The sequence below is a fragment of the Euprymna scolopes genome, chromosome 30, assembly GCF_053919585.1.
Source record: "Euprymna scolopes isolate OS-2025 chromosome 30, ASM5391958v1, whole genome shotgun sequence".
In the NCBI taxonomy this organism is placed as follows: Eukaryota; Metazoa; Mollusca; class Cephalopoda; order Sepiida; family Sepiolidae; genus Euprymna; species Euprymna scolopes.
The window spans coordinates 92,121,694-92,135,696 of NC_136511.1; the positions used below are offsets into that span (position 1 = coordinate 92,121,694).

Genomic DNA, 14,003 nt, shown 5'->3' on the forward strand with positions numbered 1-14,003 from the left:
GTTTTTCAATTTTGAAAAGTGATTGCGATTGCAAATTCTGATTATGTGCAAATAAAAAACAATATTTAGATCTTTAGTGTATCCACACTTTCACATGTAAATTTAATGTAAAATGATCACCCACTTTTGATAGTTAATAAATATTACTGTTACGGATTTGTTCCTAGTCTAAGAGTATCGGAACACCGCAAACATATCAATGAAAAATAAAAGAGTAAAAAAAAGATAATTTGAAAAGAAAAACAAATTTTTATTAACAAAAAAAAGAGAAACAAAATCAAAAATAGTAAAGAAAAACGAATGTCTAATAAGTGTCAGTGGTGATCTCAAACCCGGTAGCTGTAGGCTTGCAAAGACGAATTCTTTTTTTTTTATTATTTCTATAATTTTGTTGTCCTAAACCAGGAACATTTCAAGCTATTTCGGTGATGGCTACTGGCCTGAGCAACATAATAAAGTCATTCAGTGGCGAAGGCGATGTGGTGGCTTTGTTAAAGAAAGTCGGCCTAGTGGCAAAGCTCCAAAAGATAGGCGACGTTGCCACAGTGATACCGTTGTTCCTGGAGAGTGACGCGCTAGCCCTATATTTGAAGCTAAACTCCCGTGAACTGGAGGACACTGAGACGATCATAGCCAGATTGATCCAGGCATTTGCAGAAGGGGCGTTTGAGACGTACAACAAATTAAAAGAGAAGAGGTGGACGGGGGAATCCGTCGATGTGTATGCAAATGAAGTCAAAAGATTGGTGGAATTGGCAGGAATTCGGAGACAGGTTGCGAATCACGTAGCAAAGACGGTATTTGGTACCAGGTTCCCAGAGGAGATTTCCGAGAAGCTGCAGCAGATCCCAAGTATCGAACCTTTAGAGGTGAGTGATCTGCTTCCAACTGCAAGAATATTACTGAGCACCCGACCCTCTGGGGCCGTAGGAACGGTGACAACAGCACGGAAGAATGAGAGCAAAAGCCGCCCGAGACCACGAGGCACATGTTTCGAATGTGGGGGTCCGCACCTGCGGAGAGACTGCAGGAAGTTCTTGGAAAGAACTGTGTGCTACAGGTGTAATCAAAGTGGTCACATGGCAGTTAACTGCAAGCGTCTGGGAAACTGTCAAGGGGGAGCCAAAGCGCCAGCAGCTGCCCTGACTTGGGAATAATGGCGCACTCGCAGCAGATGCCCAAGCGTGAAATTGTGGTGGAAGGATCGATACTGGCTGTACCACTACCATGGTACACACTAGCCTTGTCAGAGGATGGAAAGGGAAGGGCGAAGTAGTGGCATTCAATTGGTCACGAGTGAAATGTAGAGGGAGGAGGACTGTCACAATTGAAATCGAGGATCACCGGATGAGAGTCCATGTGGTTGTCACTGATCACCTGGTGCCTGGCGTTCAAGCGATTGTTGGAATGGACATAATATGCCGACTTGGAGGTGTCACAGTCAGCAGCAATGGTGTGAGGTTCAGACCAGCTTGATGCGTAGTAACAGAGCAGGTCAACGAAGGAATCAAACAGGTTGAAGAAAAGAAATGGATATCAATCAGTGATCTGGATTATAGAGCGGAATTCGATGGGAATCAATGGACAATGTAGTGGGCATGGAAGAATGAACCAGCTACGTTAACAAACAGGGTGGCATGTTACGATAACTTGCTCAAACGAGGAGCAAGAAAGAATTTTGAACGAGAAGTGGATAGATGGATCGAGGAGGGTATACTGTTGCCGTGGACAAATGAGGTCGAATTGAGCATCTTGCCATTAATGGCCGTTCTGCAACCAACAAAAGGAAAGGTCAGACCAGTACTAGATTTCCGAGAATTGAACTGACATGTTGAGTGCCATACTAGGAGTGATGCTATAGATATATGCAGTGAGACGATCAGAGAATGGAGTCAAATGAACGGTGCCTCCAAGTTGGTGGATCTGCCTATTTGCAACTCCGCATTGCTAAGAATCTCTGGAAGTACCAGTTGGTCAGATATAAAGGCTGAACCTACTACCTTACGAGGGTGGAGTTTGGGCTGAACTTGGCACCCAAGATCATGTCAACCATTCTAAGGAAGATTCTAGAAAAAATGGGGAAGGGAGATGGCACCGTGAGCTCATATATCGATGACATCCTCGTGAATGAAACTCTTGTGACTGTAGGGGAGGTTGTGGTTCACTTAAAGAAGTTTGGGTTGGTTGCCAAGGCACCGGGAGAATAGGATGAGGGAGTGGTTTTGGGACTAAAGCTGAAACGAAATATGTCAGGTGGCCTGGAATTTCGAAGGGGAAACGAGATCCCACAAATGAAAGAAGAGCTCAACAAGCGGGAGCTTTTTTTGATATGCGGCAGGTTGATTGGGCATTACCCCATTGCTGGCTAAGACCAGCATGCAGCTATATCAAGAGGCATGCCGAAGGTAGAGGATGGGATGATAGAATGGGAGGAAGAATGACCGCCTTAATTGAAAAGGTCCTGAAAGAAGTGGAAAAGCAAGACCCAGTTCGGGGAACATGGAACGTGCCGCGAACACTGGATGGAGTCGTGTGGTGTGATGCAAGCAGTATTGCAACAGGGGTTGTCTTTGAAGTGAGTGGAGTGGTTGCAGAGGATGCGGCCTGGCTACAGAAGAAGGATGATGCTAACCACATTAATGTAGCAGAATTGGATGCAGTTACCAAAGGAGTTAATCTGGCCTTAAAATGGGGACTACGCAACATCTGTGTGAAAACAGACTCTGCCACTGTGTTTGCTTGGCTGCAATCGATGATTTCACATGACAAAAGGATAAGAACGAAAAGGGTAGCAGAGATGCTAGTGAAATGCAGGCTTGGGATGCTGGCTGAGCTGATGCAGGAGTTTTCTTTGAAGCTGCGTGAAACCATGGTTGCCTCTGAGAAGAACAAAGCGAATGCTCTCACAAGAGTGAGAAAAAACTGGTTGTGCCAACAAAAGAGCATATTGCTGCAGTGACTCATCTGGATAACTCTGGGGTGCAAGAGTTGCACAATCTGCACCATATGGGGGTAGAGAGGACATTGTACCTGGTGAAAAAAGTTGATCCGAGTGTCCCAAAGGAACAAGTGAAGCAAGTGGTCAGGACTTGTAACAAGTGTCAGCCAACTGACCCTGCTCCAAGGGCGCATGAAGCTGGGGAGCTAGGTGTGACTGGGATCTGGGAAAGACTCGCAGTTGATGTCACCCATTACAGGGGTGGGCTTTACATGACAATGATCGGTTGTGAGGTGAAACGGGCAGCCCTTGACGTGATGTTTCTGGAGCGCGGTCCGGTGGAAGAGCTTCTAACTGACAATGGTACTGCTTTTAGATTGGCAGCAGTTGTGGATGTGCTAAAAAAATGGAATGTCCATCAATTCTTTAGAGCTGCCTATAGACTCAGCGGCAACGGGATTGTAGAAAGAAACCACCGGACAATAAAGGCAGTGGCAGAGAAAGGGAACACCTTGCCTGAGCAAGCGATTTATTGGTGCAACATGTCACCTAGATCGGGGCAACAGCAACACCTGTCAATATTCAAATACTTCTGAAGGCATTCTAGGGTTAAGCCGGCAAGCAAGGAGACGGAAACAACAGGGACCATCAAACTCGGTGACAAAGTATGGGTGAAGACCCCAGGGGCGTGATGTACTACACAGTGGAGCAGAGGACACATAATTGAGAATAATACTAGCAACAATGTTGCGGTAAATGGAGTACCGAGACATATTATTGATATCAGACCAGTGGAAAATGAAACGGTGGAAAGCGATATGCAGCGGGAGGATGGTGAGACACTTCAGAGACCAACTAGGGAAAGACGACCACCACAGTTGAGGGATTATGAAATGTGATCCAGAGATCAGGGAGGCATGTAGTTTAAAGTTAGAAGGAAAGTAGAAAAAGAAAGGGAAAAACATGTAGTTTAAAGTTAGAAGGAAAGTAGAAAAAGAAAGGGAAAAACAGATCAAACGAACAGAGGCCTTACTGCGTGTGTGTCGGGCAAGGTTAGGCGAAAGGGAGAGAGAAATCAAGATGGAGCCCATAGTTTTAAAAGGTGTGCTCTGGTGGAAGTCACGCAAAATCACGTTGGAGACATGTATAAAAGGAGTTGACAGGTTAGGTTGTGAGAGGCAGACAGACGAAGGTTGGTGTCAGTGGTGCGGCGGTTGTTGGCTTGCAAAGACAAATTCTTTGTTTTTTTTTTAATTTCTTTAATTTTGTGGTTCTAAACCAGGAACACTTCAATATTAATAATTATTTTTTATTATATTTTATTTTTATTATATGTTATTATTTGGACAATTAATATTATCATTATAATTATTAATTATATTGATAATTAATTATTATTATATTTTATTTTTTATTAATTATTTGGATAATTAATATTATCATTATAATTATTAATTATATTAATAATTAATTATTATTATATTTTATTTTTTATTAATTATTTGGACAATTAATATTATCATTATAATTATTAATTATATTAATAATTAATTATTATTATATTTTATTTTTTATTATATTATTTGGATAATTAATATTATCATTATAATTATTAATTATATTAATAATTAATTATTATTATATTTTATTTTTTATTAATTATTTGGACAATAAATATTATCATTATAATTATTAATTATATTAATAATTAATTATTATTATATTTTATTTTTTATAAATTATTTGGACAATTAATATTATCATTATAATTATTAATTATATTAATAATTAATTATTATTATATTTTATTTTTTATTAATTATTTGGACAATTAATATTATCATTATAATTATTAATTATATTAATAATTAATTATTATTATATTTTATTTTTTATTAATTATTTGGACAATTAATATTATCATTATAATTATTAATTATATTAATAATTAATTATTATTATATTTTATTTTTTATTAATTATTTGGACAATTAATATTATCATTATAATTATTAATTATATTAATAATTAATTATTATTATATTTTATTTTTTATTAATTATTTGGACAATTTCATTATAATTATTAATTATATTGATAATTAATTATTATTATATTTTATTTTTTATTATATTATTTGGATAATTAATATTATCTTTTGTGTAATAAATCATAATTTCTTAATATCATAAGGAAAATATATCATCCCATAACAATTACCTACTTTTGAACAAGAGAACATTTTAAAGGCATATAACCGATTTTTTTTAAGATCACTGTACTGTTTTTTCTTTTGTTTCATTTATTTTTATACACCTTTTTTCTGGATGTATAAATGCAATCAATTAAAAATGAAGAAAAAAATTGTTACAAATGGGTGTATATCTATTCGATACGCCTCTGTTTTTCCTTTCAACTGTATTTTTAATAACACCAAATTGCATGTAAAATATTGCTGTGTTTATCAAATACATGACAAATTCTTTTGTTTATGAAAACAATCACACTTTATTTGACAACAGACTATGGCATGGAGCAGAGAGAGTTGATGAGGTCACATGGAATGTGGTCGATTGTCTCACTCTCTGACTTCTCTGTTCAACTCATCTTGTTTATATTTGCCTGCATTCTTCATAATTCTGTTTTTCATTGTTAGTGTTGTTTCACTCCTTTGTTTAACATTAATGGTTGCTCTTTACGTCATCAGTTGTAAATCAAGTCGCCTTTTCTTATTCATTTGCTCTTTTAGGTAATCTGGCATTGCCCAGGAATTTTGTACTTGTGTCCTCATTTTTGCTTGGTTTGGCATTGCCTGCCATCATTATCTAACAAAACAAATTATCTGCAGCATTGAATTCGACGAAAAAAAAAAATCTGTGCCGCTTTAGAATTAGCTCGTCATAAAAAAACATGCTGCATTTTTTTTTTATTTCAGGGAAATTAGCCAATTTTAGTGTGCCAGTTCCAATAAAAGATGAAAGTTTCATTTTCAATCAAGAGAGACCAGTGGCCAAGCACGGCACTCTGTGCAGAATTTAAGGCTCTACTGATTGGCAGTTTCTCCCTACGTTGTTCGCAAAACATGAATAAAAAAAAGTATACATAAGATTTATAGCCTTTGTGTTGTCTGGTTCATGACCAGTTCTCCTTGCAACGTACTTATTGCAACATACTTATTGCAACATACTTATTGCAACATTATTGCAACATACTTATTTCAACATACTTATTGCAACATACTTATTGCAACATTATTGCAACATACTTATTTCAACATACTTATTGCAACATTATTGCAACATACTTATTGCAACATACTTATTGCAACATTATTGCAACATACTTATTGCAACATACATATTGCAACATACTTATTTCAACATACTTATTGCAACATACTTATTGCAACATACTTATTGCAACATAATTATTTCAACATACTAATTGCAACATACTTATTGCGACATTATTGCAACATACTTATTGCAACATACTTATTGCAACATTATTGCAACATACTTATTGCAACATACATATTGCAACATACTTATTGCAACATTATTGCAACATACTTATTTCAACATACTTATTGCAACATACTTATTGCAACATACTTATTTCAACATACTTATTGCAACATACTTATTGCAACATTATTGCAACATACTTATTGCAACATACTTATTGCAACATTATTGCAACATACTTATTGCAACATACATATTGCAACATACTTATTTAAACATACTTATTGCAACATACTTATTGCAACATACTTATTGCAACATAATTATTTCAACATACTTATTGCAACATACTTATTGCGACATTATTGCAACATACTTATTGCAACATACTTATTGCAACATTATTGCAACATACTTATTGCAACATACATATTGCAACATACTTATTGCAACATTATTGCAACATACTTATTTCAACATACTTATTGCAACATTATTGCAACATACTTATTGCAACATACTTATTGCAACATTATTGCAACATACTTATTTCAACATACTTATTGCAACATACTTATTTCAACATACTTATTGCAATGTACTTATTGCAACATACTTATTGCAACGTACTTATTGCAAAATACTTATTGCAACATTATTGCAACATACTTATTTCAACATACTTATTGCAATGTACTTATTGCAACATACTTATTGCAACATTATTGCAACATACTTATTTCAACATACTTATTGCAACATACTTATTGCAACATTATTGCAACATAATTATTTCAACATACTTATTGCAACATTATTGCAACATACTTATTGCAACATACTTATTGCAACATTATTGCAACATACTTATTGCAACATACATATTGCAACATACTTATTGCAACATTATTGCAACATACTTATTTCAACATACTTATTGCAACATACTTATTGCAACATTATTGCAACATACTTATTGCAACATACTTATTGCAACATTATTGCAACATACTTATTTCAACATACTTATTGCAACATACTTATTTCAACATACTTATTGCAATGTACTTATTGCAACATACTTATTGCAACGTACTTATTGCAACATACTTATTGCCACATTATTGCAACATACTTATTTCAACATACTTATTGCAATGTACTTATTGCAACATACTTATTGCAACATACTTATTGCAACATACTTATTGCAACGTACTTATTGCAACATACTTATTGCAATGTACTTATTGCAACATACTTATTGCAACATACTTATTGCAACATACTTATTGCAACGTACTTATTGCAACATACTTATTGCAACATACTTATTGCAATGTACTTATTGCAACATACTTACTGCAACATACTTATTGCAACATACTTATTGCAACATTATTGCAACATACTTATTTCAACATACTTATTGCAATGTACTTATTGCAACATACTTATTGCAACATACTTATTGCAATGTACTTATTGCAACATACTTATTGCAACATACTTATTGCAATGTACTTATTTCAACATACTTATTGCAATGTACTTATTGCAACATACTTATTGCAACATTATTGCAACATACTTATTTCAACATACTTATTGCAATGTACTTATTGCAACATACTTATTGCAACATTATTGCAACGTACTTATTGCAACATACTTATTGCAATGTACTTATTTCAACATACTTATTGCAACATTATTGCAACATACTTATTTCAACATACTTATTGCAATGTACTTATTGCAACGTACTTATTGCAACATACTTATTGCAACATACTTATTGCAACATACTTATTGCAACGTACTTAGTGCAACGTACTTATTGCAACATACTTATTGCAACATACTTATTGCAACATACTTATTGCAACGTACTTATTTCAACATACTTATTGCAACATACTTATTGCAACGTACTTATTGCAACATACTTATTGCAACGTACTTATTGCAACATACTTATTGCAACGTACTTATTGCAACATACTTATTGCAACATACTTATTGCAACATACTTATTGCAACGTACTTATTGCAACATACTTATTGCAATGTACTTATTGCAACACACTTATTGCAACATACTTATTGCAATGTACTTATTGCAACATACTTATTTCAACATACTTATTGCAACGTACTTATTGCAACATACTTATTGCAACATTATTGCAACATACTTATTTCAACATACTTATTTCAACGTACTTATTTCAACATACTTATTGCAACATACTTATTGCAACGTACTTATTGCAACATTATTGCAACATACTTATTTCAACATACTTATTGCAATGTACTTATTGCAACATACTTATTTCAACGTACTTATTGCAACATACTTATTGCAACATACTTATTGCAACATACTTATTGCAATGTACTTATTGCAACGTACTTATTGCAACATACTTATTGCAACGTACTTATTGCAATGTACTTATTGCAACATACTTATTGCAACATACTTATTGCAACATACTTATTGCAACATTATTGCAACATACTTATTTCAACATACTTATTGCAATGTACTTATTGTAACGTACTTATTGCAACATACTTATTGCAACATTATTGCAACATACTTATTGCAACATACTTATTGCAACATTATTGCAACATACTTATTGCAACATAATTATTGCAACATACTTATTGCAATGTACTTATTGCAACATACTTATTGCAACGTACTTATTGCAACATTATTGCAACATACTTATTTCAACATACTTATTGCAATGTACTTATTGCAACACACTTATTGCAACGTACTTATTGCAACTGCAACATACTTATTGCAACGTACTTATTGCAACATACTTATTGCAACATACTTATTGCAATGTATTTATTGCAACATACTTATTTCAACATACTTATTGCAACATACTTATTGCAACATTATTGCAACATACTTATTTCAACATACTTATTGCAATGTACTTATTGCAACATACTTATTGCAACATATTTATTGCGACATACTTATTGCAACATACTTATTGCAACGTACTTATTGCAACATACTTATTGCAACATATTTATTATAATGTACTTATTGCAACATACTTATTGCAACATATTTATTGCAATGTACTTATTGCAACATACTTATTGCATTGTACTTATTGCAACATACTTATTTCAACATACTTATTGCAACGTACTTATTGCAACATACTTATTTCAACATACTTATTTCAATGTACTTATTGCAACATACTTATTGCAACATATTTATTGCAACGTACTTATTGCAACATACTTATTGCAATGTACTTATTGCAACATACTTATTGCAACGTACTTATTGCAACATACTTATTGCAATGTACTTATTGCAACATACTTATTGCAACGTACTTATTGCAACATACTTATTGCAACATACTTATTGCAATGTACTTATTGCAACATACTTATTGCAATGTACTTATTGCAACATACTTATTGCAACATACTTATTTCAACATACTTATTGCAATGTACTTATTGCAACATACTTATTGCAACGTACTTATTGCAACATACTTATTGCAACATACTTATTGCAATGTACTTATTGCAACATACTTATTGCAACGTACTTATTGCAACATACTTATTGCAATGTACTTATTGCAACATACTTATTGCAACATACTTATTGCAATGTACTTATTGCAACATACTTATTGCAACATACTTATTGCAACATACTTATTTCAACATACTTATTGCAATGTACTTATTGCAACATACTTATTGCAACGTACTTATTGCAACATACTTATTGCAACATACTTATTGCAATGTACTTATTGCAACATACTTATTGCAACGTACTTATTGCAACATACTTATTGCAACATACTTATTGCAATGTACTTATTGCAACATACTTATTGCAACATACTTATTGCAACATACTTATTTCAACATACTTATTGCAATGTACTTATTGCAACATACTTATTGCAACGTACTTATTGCAACATATTTATTGCAACGTACTTATTGCAACATACTAATTGCAACATTATTGCAACATACTTATTTCAACATACTTATTGCAATGTACTTATTGCAACGTACTTATTGCAACATACTTATTTCAACATACTTATTGCAACATACTTATTGCTACATACTTATTTCAACATACTTATTTCAACGTACTTATTGCAACGTACTTATTGCAACATACTTATTGCAACATACTTATTGCAACATACTTATTTCAACATACTTATTGCAACATACTTATTGCAACATACTTATTTCAACATACTTATTGCAACGTACTTATTGCAACATACTTATTGCAACGTACTTATTGCAACATACTTATTGCAACATACTTATTGCAACATACTTATTGCAACATACTTATTGCAACGTACTTATTTCAACATACTTATTGCAACATACTTATTGCAACATACTTATTGCAACATACTTATTTCAACATACTTATTGCAACGTACTTATTGCAACATACTTATTGCAACATACTTATTGCAATGTACTTATTGCAACATACTTATTGCAACGTACTTATTGCAACATACTTATTTCAACATACTTATTTCAACATACTTATTGCAATGTACTTATTGCAACATACTTATTGCAACATACTTATTGCAACATACTTATTGCAATGTACTTATTGCAACATACTTATTGCAACATACTTATTTCAACATACTTATTGCAACATACTAATTGTAACATACTTATTGCAACGTACTTATTGCAACATACTTATTGCAACGTACTTATTTCAACATACTTATTGCAACATATTTATTGTGACATACTTATTGCAACGTACTTATTTCAACATACTTATTGCAACATACTTATTTCAACATACTTATTGCAATGTACTTATTGCAACATACTTATTGCAACATACTTATTGCAACATACTTATTGCAACATACTTATTTCAACATACTTATTGCAATGTACTTATTGCAACATACTTATTGCAACATACTTATTGCAACATACTTATTGCAACGTACTTATTTCAACATACTTATTGCAACGTACTTATTGCAACATACTTATTGCAACATACTTATTGCTATGTACTTATTGCAACGTACTTATTTCAACATACTTATTTCAACATACTTATTTCAACATACTTATTGCAACATTATTGCAACATACTTATTTCAACATACTTATTGCAATGTACTTATTGCAACATACTTATTGCAACATACTTATTGCAACGTACTTATTTCAACGTACTTATTGCAACATACTAATTTCAACGTACTTATTTCAACATACTTATTGCAATGTACTTATTGCAACATACTTATTTCAACATACTTATTGCAACATACTTATTGCAACGTACTTATTGCAACGTACTTATTTCAACATACTTATTGCAACATACTTATTTCAACATACTTATTGCAACATTATTGCAACATACTTATTGCAACGTACTTATTTCAACATACTTATTGCAACGTACTTATTGCAACGTACTTATTGCAACATACTTATTGCAACATACTTATTGCAACATTATTGCAACATACTTATTGCAACATACTTATTGCAATGTATTTATTGCAACATACTTATTGCAACATACTTATTGCAACATACTTATTGATAGTACTTATTGCAACGTACTTATTGCAACGTACTTATTGCAACATACTTATTGCAACGTACTTATTGCAACGTACTTATTGCAACATACTTATTGCAACACACTTATTGCAACATACTTATTTCAACATACTTATTGCAACACACTTATTGCAACATACTTATTTCAACATACTTATTGCAACACACTTATTTCAACATACTTATTGCAACACACTTATTGCAACACACTTAGTGCAACATACTTATTGCAACACACTTATTGCAACACACTGATTGCAACACACTTATTGCAACATACTTATTGCAACATACTTATTGCAACGTACTTATTGCAACGTACGCAGATGCCAAAAATGACATAACACAGATTTATATATAAGAATAGAGAGATTAATCTCCTAAAATTTATATATGACACTCAATGGACTGATGTGGTGAAGACAAGAACAAAACATAATTGTGATATTATTATGACTAAAACACATAAACAATGACAGATTTATATATGAAAATACTTTCATGAGTGTAGAAAGTTCAATCTCTCAGAATTATAAATTCTTCAATGACACTCAATGAACAGATGGAGTCAACACAAAGAACATGTGAAGTTGTGATAAAAGTAATTGAATGAGTCAAAATAAAAAGAAAATTCAAACACAAATGTCTTTGCAAAATCTGATTGATAGTCCAATGAGAATGGAAGGGAGATATTCGGGTTGGGTAAAAGAAAACAAGAATTACTTAGCTGGCTGACATAATCAGAAACCTGAAAACAATATAAAAAAAAAGATAGGAATTGGCAGATAATGATATAATCCATATGTTACTCTTTTTTTTTTCTTTATTTCCCACTCTCTCTTCTTTTTGATTATATTGAATATTCATTCTCAGTATTTTTTCAATGAATAATCCTTCATGGTCAGGCAGTGGGCCAACTATTTGTTATATTTTTTATGTTTTTTGATGAATCTCTTAGTTAATTGGCATCATCTCCAAATTGATTGTAATCTCATCTTTATGATGTAGACCAATGCACCAAATTAGTTAGGTGATTTCATAATCCTTTACCATGTATATATCCAAATTGTAGTTAGGTGATTTCATAATCCTTTACCATGTATATATCCAAATTAGTTAGGTGATTTCATAATCCTTTACCATGTATATATCCAAATTGTAGTTAGGTGATTTCATAATCCTTTACCATGTATATATCCAAATTGTAGTTAGGTGATTTCATAATCCTTTACCATGTATATATCCAAATTGTAGTTAGGTGATTTCATAATCCTTTACCATGTATATATCCAAATTAGTTTGGTGATTTCATAATCCTTTACCATGTATATATCCAAATTGTAGTTAGGTGATTTCATAATCCTTTACCATGTATATATCCAAATTGTAGTTAGGTGATTTCATAATCCTTTACCATGTATATATCCAAATTGTAGTTAGGTGATTTCATAATCCTTTACCATGTATATATCCAAATTAGTTAGGTGATTTCATAATCCTTTACCATGTATATATCCAAATTGTAGTTAGGTGATTTCATAATCCTTTACCATGTATATATCCAAATTGTAGTTAGGTGATTTCATAATCCTTTACCATGTATATATCCAAATTAGTTAGGTGATTTCATAATCCTTTACCATGTATATATCCAAATTGTAGTTAGGTGATTTCATAATCCTTTACCATGTATATATCCAAATTGTAGTTAGGTGATTTCATAATCCTTTACCATGTATATATCCAAATTGTAGTTAGGTGATTTCATAATCCTTTACCATGTATATATCCAAATTAGTTAGGTGATTTCATAATCCTTTACCATGTATATATCCAAATTGTAGTTAGGTGATTTCATAATCCTTTACCATGTATATATCCAAATTGTAGTTAGGTGATTTCATAATCCTTTACCATGTATATAT

General features: G+C 32.4%; 1 protein-coding gene across 4 annotated transcripts in view; it reads right to left on the reverse strand.

Moving 5' to 3' along the window:
- LOC145254563 (alpha-catulin-like) overlaps nt 1–14,003 on the reverse strand; it is a 709,135-nt gene that overhangs the window by 36,344 nt on the left and 658,788 nt on the right. The gene's annotated exons all lie outside the window — the stretch shown is intronic.